Source organism: Dermacentor andersoni, chromosome 1 (assembly GCF_023375885.2).
Source record: "Dermacentor andersoni chromosome 1, qqDerAnde1_hic_scaffold, whole genome shotgun sequence".
Classification (NCBI taxonomy): domain Eukaryota; kingdom Metazoa; phylum Arthropoda; class Arachnida; order Ixodida; family Ixodidae; genus Dermacentor; species Dermacentor andersoni.
In genome coordinates, this window is record NC_092814.1 from 317109669 (window position 1) to 317133951 (window position 24283).

The 24283-nt window shown below is 46.9% G+C and overlaps 1 protein-coding gene, 1 long non-coding RNA gene and 1 other non-coding gene across 4 annotated transcripts in view; 1 reads left to right on the forward strand and 2 right to left on the reverse strand.

Annotated features, from left to right (window-relative positions):
* The window catches only part of Cip4 (formin-binding protein 1-like Cip4), a 238230-nt gene that overhangs the window by 80102 nt on the left and 133845 nt on the right, over window positions 1-24283 (forward strand). The gene's annotated exons all lie outside the window — the stretch shown is intronic.
* Window positions 9656-9727, reverse strand: TRNAT-CGU (transfer RNA threonine (anticodon CGU)). The gene has a single exon. It is a non-coding gene; the product is annotated as a tRNA-Thr (tRNA).
* On the reverse strand, window positions 16120-23913 carry LOC126547758 (uncharacterized). 2 transcript variants are annotated; one of them, XR_008609247.2, is made up of 6 exons: window positions 23323-23913; window positions 22539-22647; window positions 21297-21423; window positions 18833-18945; window positions 17017-17237; window positions 16120-16245 (listed from the first exon to the last, which is right to left on the reverse strand). It is a non-coding gene; the product is annotated as an uncharacterized lncRNA (long non-coding RNA). The 2 variants fall into 2 exon arrangements; XR_008609248.2 differs by lacking the exon at window positions 23323-23913 and adding an exon at window positions 23037-23286.

A 24283-nucleotide genomic window follows, 5' to 3' on the forward strand; every position in this document is an offset into this window, starting at 1 on the left:
CCGCCACGTCTTCTCGTGGGGCTGAGAACCGGCATGTGCTTTAGAGAACGACGCATGGGAAATATAGTCATTCCTGCCGCCGCTTTCTTGTTCTGCTTTGTTTTTGTGTGCCGGTTAGGATGAGGCGTGCATGATGGGGGCAAAGAACTGACTGTTGCGATGTGATTAGCTTGTCTATGCCTCAACTTTCCGTATATTCGTATGGTCTTGTGCTGCCAGCCTGATCATAGCGCAGGCGCATTTCGAAACTTTCATGACTGTATGGTGAGCAGTGACACCGTTTAGCGAAAGCACACCTATTTCGAAGTGGGCTCTATAGTTCCTTGGCGCTGTGGCTTTTAGCGCTGTTAATTTGTTCCGCATTAATGGCCCATGGTTAGTAGCCCCCAAATACTGCCTTCCAATGTCTCCTATTATACTTCGATCTTTCCGCTTGCGGCTTGAGGCGTCGCACAAACAGGGGCGCGGCGAGAGCACGTGGTCGTCTCCCACGGGCCTGCGGGCGTGTTCCTTGCAAATGGCAAATTTCTTCGTCGCTGGCGGCTCACTGGTGACACGCGCATGCGTACGCGCTGGTATACGGCTGAGCGCGCACCCTGCCTGCGCACGCGTCTCGAATGCTGGGCGATAGGCAATGACGCGCGGAGCGCCGCTCCGTCTCTTTCGCCTCTTGAGGGGGCCGCCGCCTTGACAGGTCCTTTTCTCGGCGCGATTCGTCGTCTGTGTTGGCGGCGGCCGCGTCAGTCTGGCAGCGAGCACGTGACCGCCTCACTTGGGTGTCACTCAGGCATAAAGTGCGACTACTCGCAACTTCGCGCCCCTAACCGTGCGTTTGTGTGTGTGTGTGTGTGCGCGCGCGCGTGTGCGCGCATATATAGTATGCGGGTCAACGTTGATCCAAGAAGAGATGGAGAGGCTGCAACCATCAATCTTGCTAGCGCCTAAACAGCACGAAAAGAAAGCGCGGCGCTGTAACTTGCTTCTGAGGAAAAAATTGCTATCTCGCCGCCCCTTGACGCGTATCGGCGCTTTCGGGCGTTGGGAGATTTCAGAAGGAGTTTTTCCAACCCGGCTCTCCGAAGCGTCTTCTTGTGGAGGTGCTGGTTGTTTTGGCGAAACGTCGTTGCGCTCGGACTCTGTAGTCGGTCCGCGACATTTTAGTGACCGAGTGTGCTTTGTGTGGGCCCGAAGAGTCCTCTGTCATCATCATCATCATCATCATCATCAGCCTGGTTACGCCCACTGCAGGGCAAAGGCCTCTCCCATACTTCTCCAACTGCCCCGGTCATGTGCTAATTGTGGCCATGTTGACCCTCCAAACTTCCTAATCTCATCTGCCCACCTAACTTTCTGTCGCCCCCTGCTACGCTTCCCTTCCCTCGGAATCCAGTCCGTAACCCTTAATGACCATCTGTTATCTTCCCTCCTCATTACATGTCCTGCCCATGCCCATTTCTTTTTCTTGATTTCAACTAAGATGTCATTAACGCGCGTTTGTTCCCTCACCCAATCTGCTCTTTTCTTATCCCTTAATGTTACACCTATCATTCTTCTTTCCATAGCCCGTTGCGTCGTCCTCAATTTAAGTAGAACCCTTTTCGTAAGCCTCCAGGTTTCTGCCCCGTACGTGATTACTGGTAAGACACAGCTGTTATAAACTTTTCTCTTTAGGGATAATGGCAACCTGCTGTTCATGATCTCAGAATGCCTGCCAAACGCACCCCAGCCCATTCTTATTCTTCTGATTATTTCCGTCTCATGATCTGGATCAGCAGTCACTACCTGTCCTAAGTAGATGTATTCCCTTACCACTTCCAGTGCCTCGCTACCTATCGTAAACTGCTGTTCCCTTCCGAGACTGTTAAACATTACTTTAGTTTTCTGCAGATTAATTTTTAGTCCCACCCTTCTGCTTTGCCTCTCCAGGTCAGTGAGCATGCATTGCAGTTGGTCCCCTGAGTTACTAAGCAAGGCAATATCATCAGCGAAGCGCAAGTTACTAAGGTATTCTCCATTTACTCTTATCCCCGATTCTTCCCAATCCAGGTCTCTGAATACCTCCTGTAAACATGCTGTGAATAGCATTGGAGAGATCGTATCTCCCTGCCTGACGCCTTTCTTTATAGGGATTTTGTTGCTTTCTTTATGGAGGACTACAGTGGCTGTGGAGCCGCTATAGATATCTTTCAGTATTTTTACGTACGGCTCGTCTACACCCTGATTCCGCAATGCCTCCATGACTGCTGAGGTTTCGACTGAATCAAACGCTTTCTCATAATCAATGAAAGCTACATATAGTGGTTGGTTATATTCCGCACATTTCTCTATCACCTGATTGATAGTGTGAATATGATCTATTGTTGAGTAGCCTTTACGGAATCCTGCCTGGTCCTTTGGTTGGAGTCCTCTGTGCTTCCTATTATTCCTGGAATTTTAAAACGTGCCTCAACGGCGTCGGCAGTATCAAAACCTACAGCTGCGCTCTTGAATATATACATCAGCAGCCACTTAACTGTTTGGTAGTACTATGCCAAGGCGGCCATGCAAAGTCTACAACCAGCCCTACATCACGGTTATCAGGAGCAGCTTTTTTCAGCATCAGTGGCTGCCGGGCTATTGTGTGCAGCGAATACATCGGTGCTCTTCGCCCTACAAGTCCAGCGGGTGCCCATATGCAGTTGTCAAGAGCTGATGCAGCGTGGCAACTCGTTATTAGCTTGTCTCGGTTACATTAGCACAGTGCAATTTGGCGGAGTTTCCGCGTCGACGCTTTGTCGCGACTTTGACTGCCGCCTGGTCTATCTCGTATCGAGGCTCACCATAGAATTGTCGTTTCTGGGCGCTGTTACGATCAGCCTGCAGGGGTACTGAACTGCAAACTTTTCACGGCCCGCTGCAGTTGTTTCGATTGACCTGAGGTGTTGGCGATCTTCGGAGAAGCGACCTTCGAACCTTACCCGGCCCGCTGCGACGACTCGCTTTGTAAAGACAACAATGCGCCTCCTCGCCAGCCCAACGTCGCCGGCATGTCTAGCCACGTTCGGCGAACAGAGTATTGTTAGCTGATTCGCTGTCGCCTTCACGGTTTGCTGGAGCAAGAGAACTCCGGGAAAAAGGGTGTTTTGTGGTGCTTTCTCACGGGTCCCAGAAGTCGTCACAGTCAATGGACAGACGCGGCGGCTAGCTGCGGCGTCAGCTCTGGGATCAAGAGGCGCCTGCTTGGGTCAAGCGTATCAACCGCTGTCTACAACGACCCACTCCCCTCGGTTTATTCAGTGAAACCAAAGTGCGGAAGTGAGTGTGTGAACCCTCCCCCCAAAGACGGGTCGACTACGATGGCTTTGGACGCTCCCATTGGACGAAGGTTGAACGGCAGTTTTCCTTCACCTAGGGATCTAGGGAGGACAGAGGGTTTTTTAAGCAGCCGTTGTCGGCTGTTCGGTGTGCTTTCTCTTTCAGTCATGCTAGACTGATGAAATGTAACGTTCTCCACCATTCATGTAGATATTGTAAATAAATCCCATATTTTATTCCTCGTTCTCGATGAGAACAAGTCCCTCTCTTCAAAAGCGTCCTCAGCGTGGATGAGTCGGACGACGGCATGGGCCAGCTACCACTTAATTCATGCCCGACCCCAACTCTTACAGCGCGTACATGCGATCGTTTCGGGAAATACCGTGCATCTAACGGAAGTCCGTTTATTCAATCTCGCAAATTCGTGTAATGAGAGGCACGGATGACGCTGCATTAAGTGTTGTATGTTTGATATACGTGTGACTAGCGCACTCGTGAGCATTGAGATTAAACTGCAGCCTACGATGGTTACAGTCGTAAGCGCCCCACATGCTGTTGAATGACCAGCGGGAACGGCGACTTGCAGCATCATGGGAAGTGATCCGTGCCGGAATCCTTGTTATCACGTTGCAGAGACATGCGAGACCTTTACCGGCGAGTCTGGTGCGCGTCCCGGTGCTTGATGTTCTGATCGCAGAATCAACGTATAGCCACTTCGTGTATCTCGTGTACGTTTCACACTTGATCTTCTTCCTCTGATGGTCATGTGCATACGGGCCACTTCAATTTGACAAGGTTTGGTCAGCGCCGGAGATATGCCTGCGTGAGCGTTCTACTTTCAGTTTGCCTCCGAAACACGTGCACGCGCGCACGACGCCACTCTCCCAGTTCGCGTCACGCGTGCCCGCAAGAAGAGCCAAGCGTGGAAAAATGTTGCCGAGGCGGTTCGATCCACGGCGGCTCCGGCCAGCAAAGCATCGTTTTACTTATTCACTGAAAGGGGAACGCACGACTTGCGTGCGATTTTCTCTTACGCTTTAGGTATACTTACTATCCAGTCTTATTCCAGGCTTTCGCGCTACCGCAGATTGGCCCTCTAAAACTTCGCACAATGGTAAGCAAATATTTCACGCAGAAACTCCTCTGGCAGTTGTCTGTCTTAGTATGCGTAAGCATTGTGCCGCTTGCTCATCTCCGCGCAGTCCGGTGTCATCGGCAATGTTATGAAACTTCACCCGACCAGTATAAACGACAGTGCTGCGGCGACACGGAACTGCTGCGGACGGCGCCGCCAGGTGCGCTGGTGACTTTCCGATCATTATATGCCGTTATCGCTGTTTAGCGCCTTATCTATCCACGTCGAACCATTATGAACCGTGATCAGCCGTACTCTGGCGGCGGCTGCGTATGGCACCATCCTCGCGGACCATATACCTTGAGAGCGATCTGCGATGCGGACGGAGTGGACACTGCTGATAGCTTCGCGCGCTGTGTTCTCGCCGCTTCGCGTTGAAGAGAGAAGCGTGGGCCCGTATATTGAAAGCGATCTGCAAAAGTGGCAAGGTGCGGCGTGTGCTGATAGCTTTGTGAACGCTGTGTTCGCGCCGCTTCGTTCAAACTGGAAGCGACAGGCAGCGCGAAGGTAAAGCCGCTCGCTGCTGTGGGCTCTATCTTGAAAGCGATTGTCTTACGCGACGGACGGACGGATGGACGGACAATGGATTTTTCTCGTTGGGTTAGCGTAGAAATACTTACGCATTTACATAAAAGCATTCCGTATATGCGCCTGGAGTGAGCGTCATTAGAGTGATAAAAATAGGAGCTGTGGAAAAAAAAAAAGAGCGAAGCTGTATCAGGTTCGAGTATAATTCAGGTTCGGAGTACTAAGGAAAGTCGCCTCACGTAAGTAAGCAAATGCTGTGTGCGCCCGTGCGCGCGCGCTAGTTCATAAACGGCCTGCAGTGAAGAGTTGCACTTTTGTCAAGCGAGTTGGTCTGGATTTCGGGACATATATACGCGTCCCGCCTAATCGAATGAAAAAAAAAAATGTCTCGCCAACAAAATTAGTTATCGAAAGTCATTCGGCGGTTGTATTTACTAGAGACGCACTGGGACATTCTGGTGAAATTTCAGTTGCATGCTACAAAGCACGGAGGTTCCCAGGACATTTGAATATTTCACAACACAGCCTGTTTCTAGACCTGTTGTTGGTAAGCTGCATTTCTATTGAAGAACCGGCCGCACCGTTCTTCAATTGGAGTGACGTCCGAAACGGAATACTATGCAGGCTGAGTCATTGGCAATGCACAACCCTTTTCTTTTCTCCCTTAATTTGGTTTTAATTGATCAAGAACGTATCGTAATGCATATTCCGACGAGGCAGTGAGTTCGGATGTTCCGCGCAGACTATTTAGTTTTCGGTCTGTGGGCCGTAATAGAAACGGTTCCTTGCTCTTACGTCCAGCGACTTCAAATTACGAGCAATAGACGAGCACAAAAAAAAGTGCCACGCATGTCCTGCCCTCGTCCGCAACTCGCTATACGTCTTCTGTATGTATACTGCTCACTAGTCGCGGTGGCCCAGTGGATATATGGCGTTGCGCTTCTGAACTCGAAGTCGCGGGTCCAGTCCTGGCCACTGTGGCCTCATTTCGAGGGGCGCAATGCAAAAACGCTCGTGTACTTAGGTTGAGGTGCACGTTCAGGAACCCCCTTCTAGGCGGTCAAAATTAATTCGGAGTTCCCCCACTGCCGCGCATGTACCTCAGGATCGCATCGTGGTTTTGGCACGTAAAGCCTCGTAACTTATTTTTGTGTACCTCTACTGCTCGTGATGGATCACCAACAAACCCAAATGGCCACCTTATGTAGTGACTTCGAGTTAGCGCGTTATCTCTAAGTTCCATTTTCACGCTTACAGATAGCCGCAATAACGGATGTCGGCCGTTATAGTTAACGTACGCATGCCGTGTGGCACGCTTAAAATTGCGACCCAGAATTACGAGGCTTCCGTGCTACCGTCATGTCGTTCGTCGGGGCGGCTGAGGCTAGTGTTAGCAGAGTTGCGCATACCTTTTCCGGCGCCGCTCGCACCGCTATTGGCCGAGCGCGAAAAATGACGTCAAATGATCCGCGCCGCTGCGAAGCCAACTTTACGGGCGCATCGCCGACTCATGCGAACTCGTCGTCTCCGTCAGTACCATCGCCATTGCTATCAGTGGACCGTCGATCGTGCGTTCAGAGGAGCAGCTAGAAGCTCTTGCATCTTGAATCTTTTTCTACTTGCAGATTTGCTGCTACTAAATAGTAAGCACTACTAAATAGTAAGTACTACTAAATAGTAATAGTAAATAAAAGTAAGCTTTGCTTAAAATGTGCGCATGTCAACATTTGAAATGTGCTTAAATCTGTGTCTGCACCGCATGTATCGAAAACGTGCAGCTGTTGTGAACGATGGTTAGTGATAAATGGCGCTCTGTTAACGGTCACTGACATAACTGCAGGCACGATAGCTCTCTTGGCGACGGTCATTAATCGGCTGGTTTCGGCAGCCAAAATGCGCGAAGTGTCCACCTTACGTGTGTGATGTTCTAAACACTCTTTAAAACATTTCTTGCTTTCTGACCATGATAAGACAACTTCATATGCATGCTGAAAATTATTGCACCTATTTTTGTGGCAACGTACTGCGCGTTTGCGAGCGAACTTTGGAGCTGTTCGAGCCACGGGAATACATTATTTTGGGGAATCGAAGGCGGTCCTACCCCCTATTTGTACGTTCGTGTGTGTGTTTGTATATGCGTGTTTACATAGGTACATACAAAGCTTCGGTTGGTTGAAAGCCCACCCCCTCCGGCTGCACGAATGACTCGTTCGAGCGTAGCCTGTATTAAGAAGTGCCCTTTCCTAAGCGCCTGCGAACAATTGGCGCTTGTAGCTCGCGACCACTAGAGAAAAAGGCGGAACACCGCGCGGCATTTGGCTCCTGCGCGCGCGAGGAGTGGCTTCGCTGCAGAGCTGGATCACGGCGGCGCACCTATGCGCAACTCTGCTCCCTGCGGGAGCATATACAGGAACACTAGCTGAGGCGTATTCGTAGCGCCACCTGGACCGCTGGTCAGAAAACTTCCCTCACGTAAGTGATATGTTCGATTGCCCACCGTTGCGGGAATCGCAGAGCGCGTGCCTGACCGCCGACCAATGAGGAAGTGCTCCTGCGAATGAGCTTTGCGACTGCGGGCTCTGGTACTCTGTTAAGGACTTGATCGTGGCATGCAGCCGCGCGCTGAGGCGACGTTAATTGCGTCATCTACGCAGTCACGCGTGTCATGCGCGTGCCGCTATGCGCATGCTTTGTGCCCGCGCTCACTGCAGTGTAATAGGAGCTTCTCCGGCCTGCGGGTGGTGCGGTGCGAGCTGGAAGTCTTCTGTAGAAGAAGCCTTCGTGCACAGCGGGAGAGAGTTTGCGCGCGCAATAGGATACGGATGTTTTTCTCGCCGCGCCCGCCGAAGTCCGGGCCACGAAACGCGATCTTCGTTTGCGCGCGCCTTCATCTATGCTCGTCACGCGGCGCGCTCCAAGGAGTGCGTCACCGCGCGGCGGCGCCATGGTGCCGCGCTGTGGCATACGTCATCTACAGCGCAGTCAATGGCTCATTGCAACTGGCATCGAATGTGTCTGAAGTCTTGCTGCCAATGGCGCCAGATATGTGTGTAATGTAGTGAAGAACATTATCGCTACTCATGCAAGAAGAAGGTGGCGGTTGAGAAGCTCGAGGCTTTACGCTGTCCCCTACCATTGTCGGTTAGCTTACTACGACCGTGTCTGTATTATGAAAGGAGTACTGATTCCAAACGTCCCCATTATAGTAACTATAATCACGATAACCCACGAACGCTGCCCTCAAGGCAGAGTACGGAACCTCGCTGTGCACTGAGCGTGACGAATATAGGGAAACCGACGGACTTCACGTTATTACTTATTGATCCTATTGTTTGCCTGATCTGCTCAAAATTGGCTTAGTGAATAGTTCGTGCACTGTACTCAAGGCAAGCTAATACATTCCGCAATTGTTCGGGTCTTTAGCGTTTTCCTCCTCACGAATTAGTGTTTTGTTGGCATTCTTCCTAATCTGTAGCACCCATTTGAAGACTTGAACACTTTGAGTACAATGTCCTCGCCGTCGTTTGTCAGATCCACTGTCATTTCAACTTCTGCTGCCGCACCTTCCCTCACATATCACCCAAAGCCCTTGTAATCTTATGCCTATATACTTCCATTTGGTACTTCCATATCACCTTATCTGCAACTAGGTCTGACCGCAGCTGCGTGGCTGTTCAGGGTGCTGTAAAGCGTTGTATGTAATTACCGTGCTGCTTTTATTATATGATCGAAGTTGATGACACCACTATGTATTTCTTGCTGTAGACATCTTGCTCTTGCTTGCCATTGCAAAATCTCCATTGTGCATATGTAAGGCTGGGCGGTTTAAAGCATTTGCGGAGACTGAACGAGGGAGCTGGGCGCCCCCTGGTTTTACGCTGAGAATCTCGGGGATGCAGTAAAGCTGCTTCTCGTCTGGCGGCTCCGTGCGTTTCATGGCTGACAAGCGGCAGGCGTCTAGTAAAGGAACAATGCATGGGGTTACTGCGCGGATTATTGTGCGGTTTAAGCGGGCGACATTCCTTTGTGCAGCGATCACACGGTTGGCGTGGATATTGACACGTGTGCTTATCTTTATCGGACAATCACGTTTCGCCGCCTAACAAATGTCATCGCACAGCGCGGGGCGCGCCTGCATGTATCCGAAGTTTCTGGAAAGTTATCGATGCTTCTATCCGCTGTCTGTTGTGGCCGAACCTTGTGTTATCTGATTTCATAGCCTGACGCGAATGGTGTAGAGCTTTGTGGAAGGCACGCGGGTCCCAACGATTAGTCTGGAACGTTCGACGACTGCTGTATAAAAGCCGACGCGCTTGACCCGCTGATCAGATTTTCGACGATCGCCGAGTGTGTTCGCCGCTACCGTTGTTCTTTGAGTGTAACCTGTTTTTGAGAGCACAAGTTCGCCCAATAAAACGCTCGTTTTGCTGCCTTCGTAACCGTCACTACCACGTGACTATATTAGGTCTGTCCTGCGTAAGGATAACGGAAGCTGAAGGTTGGGAAAAGGGGTCTGATATGTATATGATGAGAAGAAAGGGTATTGACCGAGGGCCCGATTTTTATTAATCATATCATATAAGAAGCCGACAAACAAAGACACCAAGGACAACACAGGGGAAATTATTTGTGCTTACTTATTGAATTAAAGAAATGATAAATTAATGGAATAGAAAGTGGATGAAAAAAAAACCAACTTGCCGCAAGTGGGGAACGATCCCACGTCTTCGCATTACGTGTGCGATGCTCTACCAATTGAGCTACCGCGGCGTCGTTTTCCCATCCACTTTCTATTCCGTTATCATTTCTTTAATTCAATTAGTAAGAACAAGTAATCTCCCCTGTGTTGTCCTTGGTGTCCTTGTTTGTTGGCTTCTTTATATATATATATATATATATATATTAGAAGGAAACAAACAAACCGAGGGGCCCGAATCTTTATCAGTCATTAAGATGTCAACAAACAATGACGTAAAGGACAAGATAGTAGAAATTATCTGCAGTTCTTAGTGGAATTAAAGAAATTATAAACAAATGGAAGCGAAAGGGAATGAAAAAAAAGAAAGAAAAGCTGGCCGCAGGTGTGGTACGAACCCACGTCTTTGCATTATGCGTGCGATGCTCTTACCAACTCAACTACCGCGACGCCGTATTCACATCCACTTTCTGGGGTATTTATCTTTATCCACTGAAACTAACCCTGGGAATGTTAGGCAGTGCCACCATTCACCGCCAGTGTAGTGAATGTGGAACATCCTATCTACCGCAGGCGTCACATAGCGTGCAAGCTTTTTGGGTTGAGAGCGACTGGTCAATAAACCTACATATGCAACCTGAAGGCATCAAACCTGCCGAATTCGAGACCCCCGCTATATGTAATGAACAAGAAGAAAGAAAACCGAGGGGCCCGATTGTTAAAAGTATTGCACGCGAAATGCGAATACCTGAGTTCGTATACAATCTGCTGCCAGCTGTTTTTTCACCCACCTTCATTTCCATATATCTATAATTTCTTTTCATTCAATTAAGAACCACAAATAATTTCCCCTGTGCTGTCCTTGGTGTCATTGTTGGTTCTTATGATTTGACTATATATATATATATATATATATATATATATATATATATATATATAAGTATAACTGACGGTGGTCTGCAGCAGACCACCGTCAGTTATACTTTGCTCCTGGTAAGAGCCAGGACGTGTTTCGAGTGAGCTTCTCAACAGCACTTTGCAATGTGGTGAACGCGGTTTAAATCATATGGATCTGAGACATCAGAGAGATGCTTATATGCAATGCTAACGCATTTCTCTCACGTTTGCCGCTAAACCGCCACTGAATTGTTTTGCTTCACAGATAACCAGAAATACCTGCGAAAAGGGCGGGTTCGCGTCAGTGAACTAGTTCTTCGCGTGACAGACAGCCCCCCGCGTGGAGAGAAGCGGGGTCGGCTTGTGCGTATATATAGCGTATATGTTTCAGGACAACGGATTTCTGGTGCTGAGACGACGAGCGTGCGTGCGTGCGTGTGTTTTCGTGGCACCGCGGCCTTAACCCCTCGTCTGCATCTTTCTCCGGCCCGGTAGCACTTCCACCAATTCGGCACCTGTGTTTCCCGCAATAAACATGCCCTCCCCCGTCTCTCTTCGCCACGAGGCTGTCGTCCCACAGTCGTGGGCGCTGTTTTCCACTTGGAGGCGCCGTGCCAGCCTCGCTCTTCCTGTCGGACCGGCGAGGGGCGAAATGGGTGAGCGAGTTGACGCACGAGCGCGCGTTCCGGCGACCCTGTGCTCCAGTTTCGAAACTTAGACGGACCCTGTTTCTAGACCTGTTGTTGGTAAGTTGACGGCTGCGGATGCACTGTCCCGCTCGCGACGCTGGGTTTTTTTCTTCTTTCTTTTTTGGTGAGACTGCCACCGCCCGCTGCTGCCCCCATATGCTCGTGTCCCTTTTGTGCTGACCCCCCCCCCCCCCCCTTTGTATAGGCTTTCTGTTGAATTGCAGTTTAATGTGTGATTTTCGCAGAGGGTAGTACAATGTGACGTCAACGCCGGCAAAGTTTAGTGCATTTTCTGTAGTACTGGCGTTGGGACTGAGCGAAAGCGTAACGATGCCACGTCCTATAAGCAGAGTCGTTTCCGTGAACGTGATAGTAGAGCGGCGCATTCATCTAAACTGCTTATCTCTATCATGACCCGCCTCGAGCGAAGCACATCGCCAGCGTTAATCGCACAGCCAACGCCTTCGTCACAGCCCTATCGTCTTGTAAGCGGCAGCACGCCCTGCTACATGCTATGTTCGTTTGTGCGCGGACAGTTTGGGAGCGCTGCAATCACGGCGCGTAAGCGGGTATGTGACGTGGTATTTTTTTTTTTTTTTTGTATTTAGCGGGCATCCGCAGTAAGCTAAAGAACTCTGATACTTAATAGATAAAAAGTTTGTCTAATCGGGCGTTTTGCAAAGCGTTGTACAACTTTCTAATTGGAATATTTTGCCTGACTTCGTTGCTTGAGAAGCTGGTTAATTAATCTTGATTAATTAGCTAATTAAGCAAAATACAAAAAATAGCGTGACACACTACATACAAAAGTGAGCAACATGCATTCGGTCGCGTCGTCTTATAGTGCATCGGCATATTCTTAACCCTTTGAGGGTCGATTTTTTTTTCAAAATATGCGACCACCCAGCGTCGATTTTTTTATTGTAGATTCCAATTCGTCTGAGGGACCTATTTCGAAAAAAAAAAAAAAAATTACCGTAATTTTTATAGGGTGACCGTAAAGTCAGAAAAATACATTTTGCGTTGGTATATATGTACTGTTTTATCATGAATAACAATAATAATAAAAGGAAATAAACTTATATGAATAAAAAATTTGATGCATTGTTATACAGATAAGGCTTAGAAAATGCGCACATGAGAATATTTCGCAAGTGTCAAATGTTCCTGTTCTAATACTAATATCTACGTCCATATAGCGTAATCGAACTGCGTAGGTGAGCGCACTCAACAAAACTGTGGTTGTGTGCCCGTCCGAAAAGCAAAACGTGTGACAAACTTCCGCTAATCATCTTATCGCCAACCAGAGGCAATTAGTTTTCGCGAGTCTCCAAAAAAAAAAAGAAAAGGAAACGCATGCATGGCGGCATCCTTCCTGTGCGCGCCCCTGTGAGCCCTGAACGAGCGAGAATCAGGCGGTCGCCCTTTGAGTGATTAGTAACGAGATAGCCATCAGTTTTGCGAGCGCGAGAAGCCGAAACCGCCCGCGGCAAAACCCAAACCGACGGCCGCCCGCGCGCCAATGCGCGAGCGGTAGTATGTAGTAGACGCGCCGGAGCAAACTACCTCTAAAATAAACCGTGCAACGAAAACCGAAAAAGGGAGGCGCGAGAAAATAATTCCCTGTTTTCCCACGTAGTGGCAGCACATGCCAGAAAAGAAAAAGTTAGGAAATTGGCGCGCGTTTTAAGCGTACAGGTGGCGCCGTATATTTACGTCATTGACCCTCAAAGGGTTAAACTCTGGCTGAAGTTAGCTGAAACACCCTGTATATTCAAAGGCTGATTTTTTCCTAATAGATGCAGCATTGTAGCACACGTCTTTTTATCGAGGACTACATGGTGTGGTTCTACAAGGGAGTGCTAGTGTATATTGCGCCCCCCCCCTCAAAAGAAAAAAAAATGTTGAGCAGGAATCCGCAACTCCCACACTATTATACATACCCCCCCCAAGGAAGTCAATGCACTTGCGACATCTGTCCTGTAGCTTCTTGAATCTCTGCAAATAACTCTTCGGTGTGCTTGTGTAACCACTCAATTTCAGCATTAATTCCCTCCAGAACACTCCCGCGTTGTTGTCCATTTAGTTGGTTCTTTTGGGGGGGGAGGGGGGGGGGAAGGGATAAAAGGTGATAGAAGGAGCGTTCGTGGCCATGTCGTGGGTGGCTTTCACATTTGCTGGTACAGTCACTCGTTTTCTGTTTTTCAACACTGAAATGGGGAAATGGCCAGTTTTGAAATCGGCAACTTGACGTTTAACGGTAACACAGGAAGGATCATTGTCGGCTTACCTTTGGGACATTTCATCGGGCAATATGGTTTGCACGTACGCCTAGTAGGAACGGGAACTTGGTTATGGTCTTCCACACTCTTCCACACTGAACTTTTCTGGACGTGCTGGCTTGATCACTTTTGACTTGAAAAAAAAAAGATAAACTGAAAACACAGGTAGCTGATTTTTACACCATTGAATATATACGAATTGTCCAATACAGTGTGCAATTTACAGCTAACTAGCTCAATTACTTTTTTTTTCTGCGTAAAGCTCAATACTTACCAGCACTCCCTCGTATAACGCAATTAGTCTCGACTTTCGGCAAACATTCAAGCTACTAGCGAAGTTGTCGCAATCCTATCTTCTCTGGTTATTGCACACGTAGTGCAGCGCTGGCTTGAATCGCCGCACGTTCACGGTCATTTTCAAGAGCGCTTGAATCGAGATGAGGTATATATACGACGCCCTCAATTTCGCCAGGGAATTGACCTTTGTCGATCGACAATATACGTATATATACGAGGGCGAATCGGAAAGTCATCGCGCTTTTTTTTTTAGCCGAATTACGTTCCCAAATGTGACGTCAACATATCCATTCCCAGCGGTGGACTTTTTTTTGGTCCGGCCCGGCATTATCTGCCGTTAGCTCCGCGGCACGGCGCTGCTGTCACTTGTTGAGTAGAGTTATTAGAGAGCTTTAGAATAGGGGCCCCAATAGTTTGGGGCCCCAAAGAGCTTTGCGGATGTTAGCGTTGGAGCACGCAGGAGTGAAGAGTTTTAGAATAGGGCTTTGAGTTTGCGGATAGCGTCTTGCGCTGACAGCGCCACTACGGCGTCAAAGAAAAGCTATTAGAAATAATTAAATAAAATATACCATTTTATGATAGGAATAGTAAGTTTGACTTCGGGTACTTGCGTTTAATTACAATTTAGAAGTTATTCTGTAAGCAGCAAACAATTAGTTGCACTTAGTTTTGAGCAAACCAACTTTACGTGCCTTCATCAGCCAAGCTTAGCCGTGTTAGGCCTACGAGCCATAAAATGCACAATAGAATTCAAAATCAGCAGCGTCTAATGAGTCAATCTTCATAACACACGCTAGTTGAGAGAAAGCGATACCCGCAGTCACTTCTCCTAGCTTGCGAACTTCACGCGTTACCGCGAATCCAACCCAGTTTTGTGCTAGCTTAGAGCCGTCGCTTCGATGGGTGCCGCCATGTTTGCCGACGCAAAGCTTTTGGGGCCGCTATTTGGGCTCCCGCTAAATTGGTGAAATAGCGTTCCCAACGCAAAACCCAAACGCAGTTTGCGTCTTGCGCATGCGCAGTGGCTTCGACGCTATTTCTTTGGGGCCCCAAAACGTTTGGGGCCCCTATTTTAAAACTCTCTTATAGAGAGTTTTAGTTTAGGGGACGCAAGGCGTTGGGGCCCCTAGCGCTTGGGTGCGTTTGCGTTTTCGTTCCCAAGCAGGAACACGTTATATGTTAGCGGCCCCAAACGCAATCCGCAGTGAGGTCGGATGCGCTCGCAGCGCCATCAACTTCTGACCTTTGCTGCGTTATCATTTTTTTTAAATATGAAATCATGCATATGAAGTAAAGCACATAAAACTATTCTTATTAAAAGCAGTTAATAGAGTGGTTTAGCGTGTCCGGTATTCGGGTAAACGCAGGCGCACGGGGCATTGGGGAGGAGCCGTAAACGGGAGCGGCATGCATGGTGCAGCCACCTGGTGGCGCAAAGCTCAAACAGACAAAAAGAGCTAATATTGCTGTAACCAAGTCCATTCTACTTTGCTGCGGGTGTAAAATTTTGGCCGCAATACGATTACGCCAGTGCCGAAAATTTCCACCAGCAGCGAAGTAGAATAGACTTGGTTACAGCAATAGAGACCTTTAGCTTGTCCGATATTCCGGTAAACGGGAGCAGTTTGGGCGGATTGCCGGATTTCCGGGGGCGTAAACGTGAGCGGCCAGAGCGGTGCAGCCGCCTGGTAGCGTAGATTTCAACCATACAAACACAGAGCTAAAACTGCAGTAACCCGCTATATGCTGCTTCGCTACTCGTGCGAATTTTTGGCAGCGGCGTAATTGTGAACACGATTACGCCACTGTCGAAAATTTACACCAGCAGCTAAGCAGAATATAGTAATTACCCTATTGAAAAAATATGTATGAGAATTGTACGAGAACTTCTCTACGCTATTATTGCTCCGTAGACTCTACGATGTCGTATGTCACATGTGTACGAGAGGACATCGTTACTGAACGAGATCGTTCTCGTATGGGTACATTAAACGAGATTATTCTCGCATAGCTATGCTTGACGAGATAGTTCTCGCACGTCTATGCTCAACGATATCGTTCTCGTTTGTGTATGCTACATGAAAATATTCTCGTTCAGCTATGCAAAATGACACTATTCTTGTTTAGCTGCATTCTACAAGTGTTCTCATTTGTGTTGAATGAGTTTTGTTCATGCAATATTTTTGGTGAAGTTCCACACAGTAACATCTACTGCCAACATTACAGCGAGTTAATTTCTATCATGTGAGTCGGCCGATGTGCCAGCTCGGAGACAAAGAGGACACTTTTTAGGGCCCACAATTAACACAAACCATCTTTATTTTGCATCCCGAAGCATGGTGGCCAGGTGCTTGTTCAGGTCCTTCAGCCTCCTTGCCTCTGTATCCACGGTGCTTGGCGTTTTTGAAACAAAGTGCTCGTATGCCTCTGCAAAAAAATGTAAACAAAGCAGCCGGCACTGTTAGATTCTAACAAGCCATTGGAACTGACATGCACAATAGGTGGCTCCACTGCATAACTGAATGGGCTGGTTCTTGCATGATATTGAGTAAAGCGTGAAAATCTCACAGAGAAACAGGAAATAGAAAACACGGAGGCTTATGAGTTTTTTACCTATGTAAATTGATATTTCAACATTAACCACAGCAGTTGAAAGCAAGTGCTCGTCCTCGCATTGTCTTGTTCCTGTCTCTGTTAAATGTTCGTGTTTTACAAACAATATAAATGGCTGCAGAATTGCAATACCAGACCACAGAAATAGTATAATACTTTTCCACAAGTATTTTACATTAAATGAACAAGTATAACAAGCTCATGCAAGTGAATACACAGATAGCACAGCTCTTTGCTACCGCACTGCGGAATATGCAGACGGAAAACACTGCATAGATGCCAGTGCAGAATTGTTTATAGGAACGATTAATGCACCTTTAATACCACTATAGAAACTAAATGATAGTTTTTGTTAGCGAGCTAGAGCACAGCACTTAATATACGCATACAGCTATGCATGCCCCTGATGTGTAGATGTAAACTGTGTCGGCCCATATGAGAGATCACCTCAATACAACCCGATCTTACCGACAGCCCATTATATTCGTGCAGAAAAAGCACCGTGTGATAGGCATTACTCCTTTAACTTCCAAACACTTTGCAATCCTTATGAAAACATGAGCTAGCAGGACAGGGTCTACTTACTTAGATATGCACCAAGATTTTGTGGTGTCAACGCTGGCTTGGCCTCGCCACCTTCCTTTAGCTTTCGCATACATACTTTTGCTCGTAACACTCCTGTGGATTAATTCCTGTGCCTGCCACAAGCATCGGGCAATCTCCCAGGCAAACGTGCTGTCCGTTTTGGCTTGGTTTACCCACATCCACTTACTAGCACAAATAAATAACCCATTTCGATTGTGAACCTACGAAAGATGAAAATTGCAAGAGATTAGTTACTCATATACAAAAATAGCATATGTGCTCTCAGAAAAAGTATCTTTTCCCGAAATAATGGATAAAAAAGGTAACAGTTATTGAGGGAAACTAGGTTGCCAGACACAGTGATGGCACTCAAGGATAAAACTAAGATATATGCAAAAGGTTCAAAGTTTACATCCTGGCTGTAGGAAAGCCCTAGTCAATGAAGCTTCACTGATAATGGGCCAGGGACAATTCTAGCTCAGAGGATTCACCACATTTAATCCCACAGTCAGCGACAAGCACCTTTTGTACGGGATATACTAGATTTTCTTTACATTTGAGAAGAAGTTTAGGGAAGCAGATGGGAACAGTAGAAAACCACAGTAAAACTTCTTGCATCCTTAAGGAGCTGCTTTGTCCGAGCTAGAAATTTTACCCTTGAGGCTGAAAAAAGTTCTTGCAGTAACCCAGTGAGCTCAAATTACACATGCGGTGAAAGAAGGGGTGTATACAGTAAAAGCTCATTCATTGAAATTTCCCAGGACTGGAACAAAATTCTGAATTAACGGAATGTTGAATTATTAAGGGTATGAAAATAAGAAACAAACGTTCACACAAACACACTTTTATACTGAATTAATCCAGAAATCCTGTTTCTATTTCACACATAAGCAGTATGGGAGCTGCAAATGTCAATTCACGACTGATTATACTGCTTGTAGTGGCAAGGGTGTTGAGGAAGTACTCCTTTGCAGTGCAGTCATAGCACAAGACTTGGTCACATCTTTATCAGAAACGTGCTATTCACTACCACGGGTCCATCCCGATAATTTTTTCACCATTGAGCTGGCTGTAACAGATTGTTCTACAAACTCAATGTAACTGGCTGATTGGATGCCAGCGTGCAGGCCACAGTACAATTATTGTCCTCGATAGCCATCATGTTTGTGAGACTGCGTGCCTTGCACCAAGTCACAATGAAAGTGCTACTTGCCACAGTTGACTGCTGCGAACGAAACCGTGGTCATGATCATCACGACTACAGAGTGTGACTATGCAGTTCTGAAAGGCGCCAGCCGCGGGGCGCGGCTGGCGACGTAGGCGCGGAGTAGGTCAATCGCGCGCGCCGGTAACCGAACGAACACGCCGAACAACCACCTCCGATCGCACCCCAGCATTCATAGTAGCCATGCCACGTGTCGCATTCGCAGTTGTGCGAGCAACATGCATTGCCTATTAATCTGTTCTTGCCCCTTCGCTTCTCACTTGATATTGCTGGGAAAGCAGTCAAACTGGATAGTTGTTAGACACTGGCGGTCATCTCCTTACCTTCCTTATGAATTGTGCGTTAAATGAGGCTTTTTTCTTGGTGAAAGAGTTCTAGTTTAAGGCCTAAACAAGCTCCATGGCAGTTTGCATTTAAGGAGTGTAAGCATCCTCTGAAAACATGTACATGAGGAACACTGCCGAAAGAGCACTTTAAAAAAAGAACACGAGTGTATTTATCACCAAGGCCAACCCTTGTGTCTTCTTAAATATTTATCAAAAGTCAAACTCAAAACTGATACTAAGGTGCAAGGTGTCCATATCATATTACCTTGTGAAAGCACCGTGGTGCCTGGATATTGTGGGACCAACTCGGACGTGGAGATCAGCACTGATCAGCAACACTGCAGTCTGCTTACAGCTTTTCTGCAGGCCCAGCCACACCTGCATTAAAACAAGTGAGCTTGGTGTCACAAGAGTACTGTATTTACCCGCATAATGATCAGACTTTTTTGTAAAAAAAATGGTCGCAAATTCAGATGTGTGATCATTACGCCGGTTAAATTTCCCGCAAAAAGAATTTTTTTATCCCGCGTTTGCTGCGGGATGGCAACAGGTCAACAAATAGGTGGCTGCCACTGAGTGTAGTGCGGAACACCAAAACAAAAATGGCGGCCGGCGCAGCAAGCTGAACACACCAAATGCGCCGAATGCGATTTTTTTTTTTCTCGTGAGTACGTTACATGCATTGAAACAGTTTCTTCCGTATCCGGAATGAATAATATCATTAATATCAGTAAGTCTATGGCAATAACGTAGCCATGTCCACTATGAGGGGGCAGAAACAGATGGGCGCGCTTAGCTGCCAGTGACATAGAAAGACACGGCGGGCATGCTGCGGAAACTGCGGCATTTGTCTTCACTACTATATTAATACAGCACGTTTCCGCTAAGGGTGGGCGAATATCTTAGCTGTATTACAAGTGTTACAAGATTTGTTGCGTGCCCACGAGTGCAGATGAGAAGAATCGAAAGGTGCCTTTTTTGTTGTTCTTGACCACAACCATTACAAAGCCTACGCATAATAAAGGCAATTTTGGTTGTAGCTTTTTTGTCATGGAAGTGCGGAAAGTGATGAAAGGAATGAAATCGGGCATCTGCTTAAGAATGTTTGGTGCGTGCAGACTGCTTGGTTTGTCTTGAAGAGTTGTTCGCGTAGCATTCGACAGATGGTAAGCGCGATCATTAATAGCTAGACTTGGCACATGACAGATCGCTGCGGCAAGTTCGGAGTGTGATCAACACAGGAAATAAAAAAAAATCGAATTTGGACGACAAAATTCAGGGCTGTGATCATTACGTGAGTGCGATCATTATGCGAGTAAATACGGTAAATATAGAAAGTGACACTGTGAACAAAGCAATACTTATTAGGTAAAAATAAGGATGAAATGCTGATATTCGCCCATAGAAAGCTTTAAGTAACAAAGCTTGCAAGATAAGAAAAATGCAATGTATGGGCCATCTGTACAAGAACATTAATCGAAGGTCCCTTCATTTTTTTAGTCCCTTCTCCTCATGCATAGATGGCAGTCGGGTTAAGTAAACTGGGCCAGATTACCACATAGTGTAAGCAAAGGTGGTCACTTTGTGGGCCAATTATGATACCATAGCACGACACGCATCCCTACAGTCGTTTTAATGTGTTCTGTAATGCTAGCCATCTTGTAGGCCCTACAGTGTCAAAGCATCCATAACCCTAACAGCGTTACCCAGTAGGGATAACCAATAAGTGTGCACAGCAGCACAACTCAGCATATCTATCAGGAGGCTTTCGTTACACTTTTACAACTCTCCTCCTATGGCTTCATCCCAATTTTTGTCAATACAAGCTTGAAGCATCTGCACAAGCTGAATGCACCAGGGCACCATAAGAAATACCACATCTTTCTAACCAATTCCATGTTTAATATAAGACTGGCAAGTTCACTATCATGGGTAGAACAAACCAAATTGTTCTGGAATCAAGTAATCTTCCACTACCTGTGAAAAAAAAGCACGCAAGAAAGAGTACGTAGAGCACAGGGGTGTTGATGGATATTAAATATCACTGTCGTGCAGTAGACACTACGTCGGCAAAACAGGCCAATGTATAAATGACTGGATTTGCAACCATGTTAACTGAATGCTCAGGTCATTTCGTGGTCACTTGGTAGTGCAAAGCTCACTTACATTATTTTGTTTGAAAACTGTGCAACCGTGGCAATGTATAAGGACCATAGCGCTGGCGAAATTCGTTAAGATTTCCTGATATGTGTGACAGGGAATCTGCAAGTTGGCTCCACCTCCAGTGGACTATCATATAGCAAGACTGCTTATTTATCATTGTAAAACAAGCGTCATAGTAGCCATGCCATGTGTCCTTTTCGCGGTTGTGTGAGCAACATGCATTTTCGATTTATCTGTTCTTGCCCTTTCACCTCTCGCTTTATAGTGCTGTGCAAGCAGTAAAACTGGATGGTTGTTAGACTTATGTCCTGTCACTTCCTCACCTTTCTTATGAATTGTGCATTAAATAAGGCTTTTCTTTTGGTGAAAGAGTGCTACATTAAGGCATAAACAAGTTCCATGGCGGTTTGCATTTAAGCATCTTCTGAAAACATGTACATGAGGAACACTGCAAGAAGAACGCTTTAAAAAAGAACACGAGTGTATTTATCACCAAGGCCAACCCTTGTGTCTTAGCATATTTCTCAAAACTGATACTGACGTGCAAGGTGTCTATATCATATTACCTTGTCAATGAAGCAAAGCACAGTGGCGCCTGGACGTTGTGAGGCCAACTCAGACGTAGAGATCAGCACCAGCACTGATCAGCAACACAGTAGTGTGCTTACACTCTTTCTGCAGGCCCAGCCACATCTGCATTAAAACAAGTGAGCTTATTCTCACAAGAGTATAATATAAAAAGTGACACTATGAACAAAGTAATTCTTATTAGGTATAAATAGGAATGAAATGCTGATATTCGCCCATAGAAAGCTTTGAGTTAACAAAGCCTGCAAGATACGAAAAGTGCAATGTATGAGCCATCTGTGCAAAAACATTAATCGAAGGTCCCTTTTTTTCGCTTCTGTCCTCCTCGTGCATAGATGGCAGACAGGTTAAGTAAACTGGACCAGACTGCCCTGTAGGGTAAGCAAAGGTGGTCACTTCTTCGGGGAGCAGCCTATAGGCTGCTTCTTGAAAGAGTATTAGAAAATGCGAATAATGCATGTATGCATTATTCACAAGAGGCCTTGTTTCTCTGAGAATGCCACAGCCAATCACATATTTCAAATTGACCATTTTAAAATGCATGCAAAGTACAGCATGGCTTTGAGGGTACCCCAGACTACTGAAATTCACATCAGCCAAGTTCAGCAGACAACACCATAATTAAACCTCCAGAAGTTGTGCATTTTACTGCAAGTTAACAGAATAATGAGGAAGAGAAGGTGAGGGAGATGGTGCCACTATAGCATAGTTCAAGCTCTATCCCACATCATGTGCAGAAGGGCAAAGAATGCCCAGCTTTCGGTTATACTCGCACCTGTGACCACTGCACCATGTTGACTGACATGCGTAACAAGCAGTTTGTGATACCACGTTATTACATCCTGCAACTGACGTGACATCAGAGATCAGCTTCAAGCTTGACGCTATGCTATACTAGAGACAGATAATGAACTGGCTACATTAAAATCTAAAGCAAAAGTGTTGAACATTGTTTGCCAAACCTGCCAGCCTCCGCACTTCATATTTTGCAAAAATTCTAGACAGAAATCCTGTGTTGGAAAGACAGCATGCACTTTCCTAAAGCTTGCTCTCAGCGCCCACATTTTTCTATGCATACATTATTAACCACTATTTGCCTTGACACGCTGTACACAAACAGCACACTTGGAAAAGCAGAAACTAATCGGGAAAGTTGGCAGGTACCAAATACACAAATAGAACCTAGAACACATAAATGGCTGTGACCGTTTTGTACGTACCTTGTCAAAGCAGGCAGATCAGATGCTTTGTCGTGCTGTTCAGGCTGCATAGTGCCGCAGTCTCCTTTGTGGTGCAGAGATGCCTCCGTCTCAGGAAATTGTGACATCCCTAAACAATAAATGTTCACCTTATTGTAATCACTGCTGAATCTGCAAACTTGTGATTTAACAACATCGCGTCAAATTGTGGAAAGCTCTCGTACAGCCAGCTACAAGAAGCTGCATCCGCTTAGACAAATAAATATTTCATTCTTACATCACAGGCGGTTATTAAACGTGTCAAAGGCACGAAAACAAACAGAACACTAAACACAAGAAATACAGGTTGTCTTGGCGACAATCTATAAGCATCAAAGTTTGCATACAAGCTAAAATCTTCTCACGAGTCAGATCATTTGGATGCCGTCGCGCGTTGGCGTTAGCTGTGAAAACATTTGCACAACACATCAACGTACTTCTAGAATTGTCTATACGATTTCTTGCTGAGGAATTACGTACAGAAGCAGTGACATTCCCTGCTTGAATTTTTGTGCCCGTTCAGACCAAGCGATGCCCCGGCGCTAGCATACTTCATAACAAAAAGAAAATAAACAATAGATGAAGCTCTTAACAACATCAATCTCGGGGTAATTTTCGTGAAACGTTTTCCTAAATGTGCACTACGATATCGAACGAACATTAGGGAATCACTGTCACTGTTTTTGTAGCTGTACTAATCATCTTCTGCTGCGCATGACAAGGTACACTACATGAACCATAAGAATGCGCTAGGCGCCGGACTTACCTTCTGAGGCGAGCGCTCCTTCGTGTCCGGTCACGCCGCATCGACTGCACCAACAGTCCGTCCAACGTAGTGTTGAATTGCGGTGAACTACAGTACGCGATAGCACAACTATCAACACATTCTTCCGTGCACTGTGAGCCGATGCGGGAGCGGGGAGAGTACAACACTTCTCATGAGCCGGGCACAAAGAAAGCGCGTGTGGACCGCACTACGATAATCAACAACGGCGCACAGCAAGAAACATACAGCGAGCTAATAGCATTGCACAGGACCCAGGGCTTAGTGATCGTTAATTCGCACAAAAAATGAGCACATGTTCTCTACGCACCGCGTAAATATGATCAAACGATCAGTACCACATCGACCGCCCGGGCCGCCGCAACAACGTTTATAGATCCTCTTTAAGTACCCCAACTCCTAGCCTATGCGCACCATTTAGCCCGCTACCGTTCACGCCACCGCAGCGCTGCCATCGACCTCCGCGCCAAGCGTCCAAGCGTCGTCTGCTATAGCCTGGCACGGTTATAGGTGCTTGTCGCGGCACTCGGCATTTACATGGTGCTCGCTGAATAAAGCAGCCGTTATTTCTTTCTGTTGTTGTTTAAGCTGAAGTATAATATTTTACAGACACCATAGCTGGGGGTACAGGTCCGAAGAAAGGAATGAGATGAAAAAAAAGTGGGCCTACAAACCAAAGTGCGCACGCAATGTTAACGCTCGGTGACCCACACTTCGCCGGTACTGGCGTCTCCGTGAGCGCAAAACTTGAACCGGACGCAAAAGACCTCGACCGCCAGCCACGTGCACGAGGACAGTGACAAGGCACACGCAGTGAGAAAATAAAATCGGCTACAGCACAAGAAGCGCAAACACCCGCAACTAACCTGCACATGTCAGCAGAGCAGCACCGCTCACTTGGTGCAGAGCTCAACCGCAGCGCCCTCACAGTCCCAGCAACAAG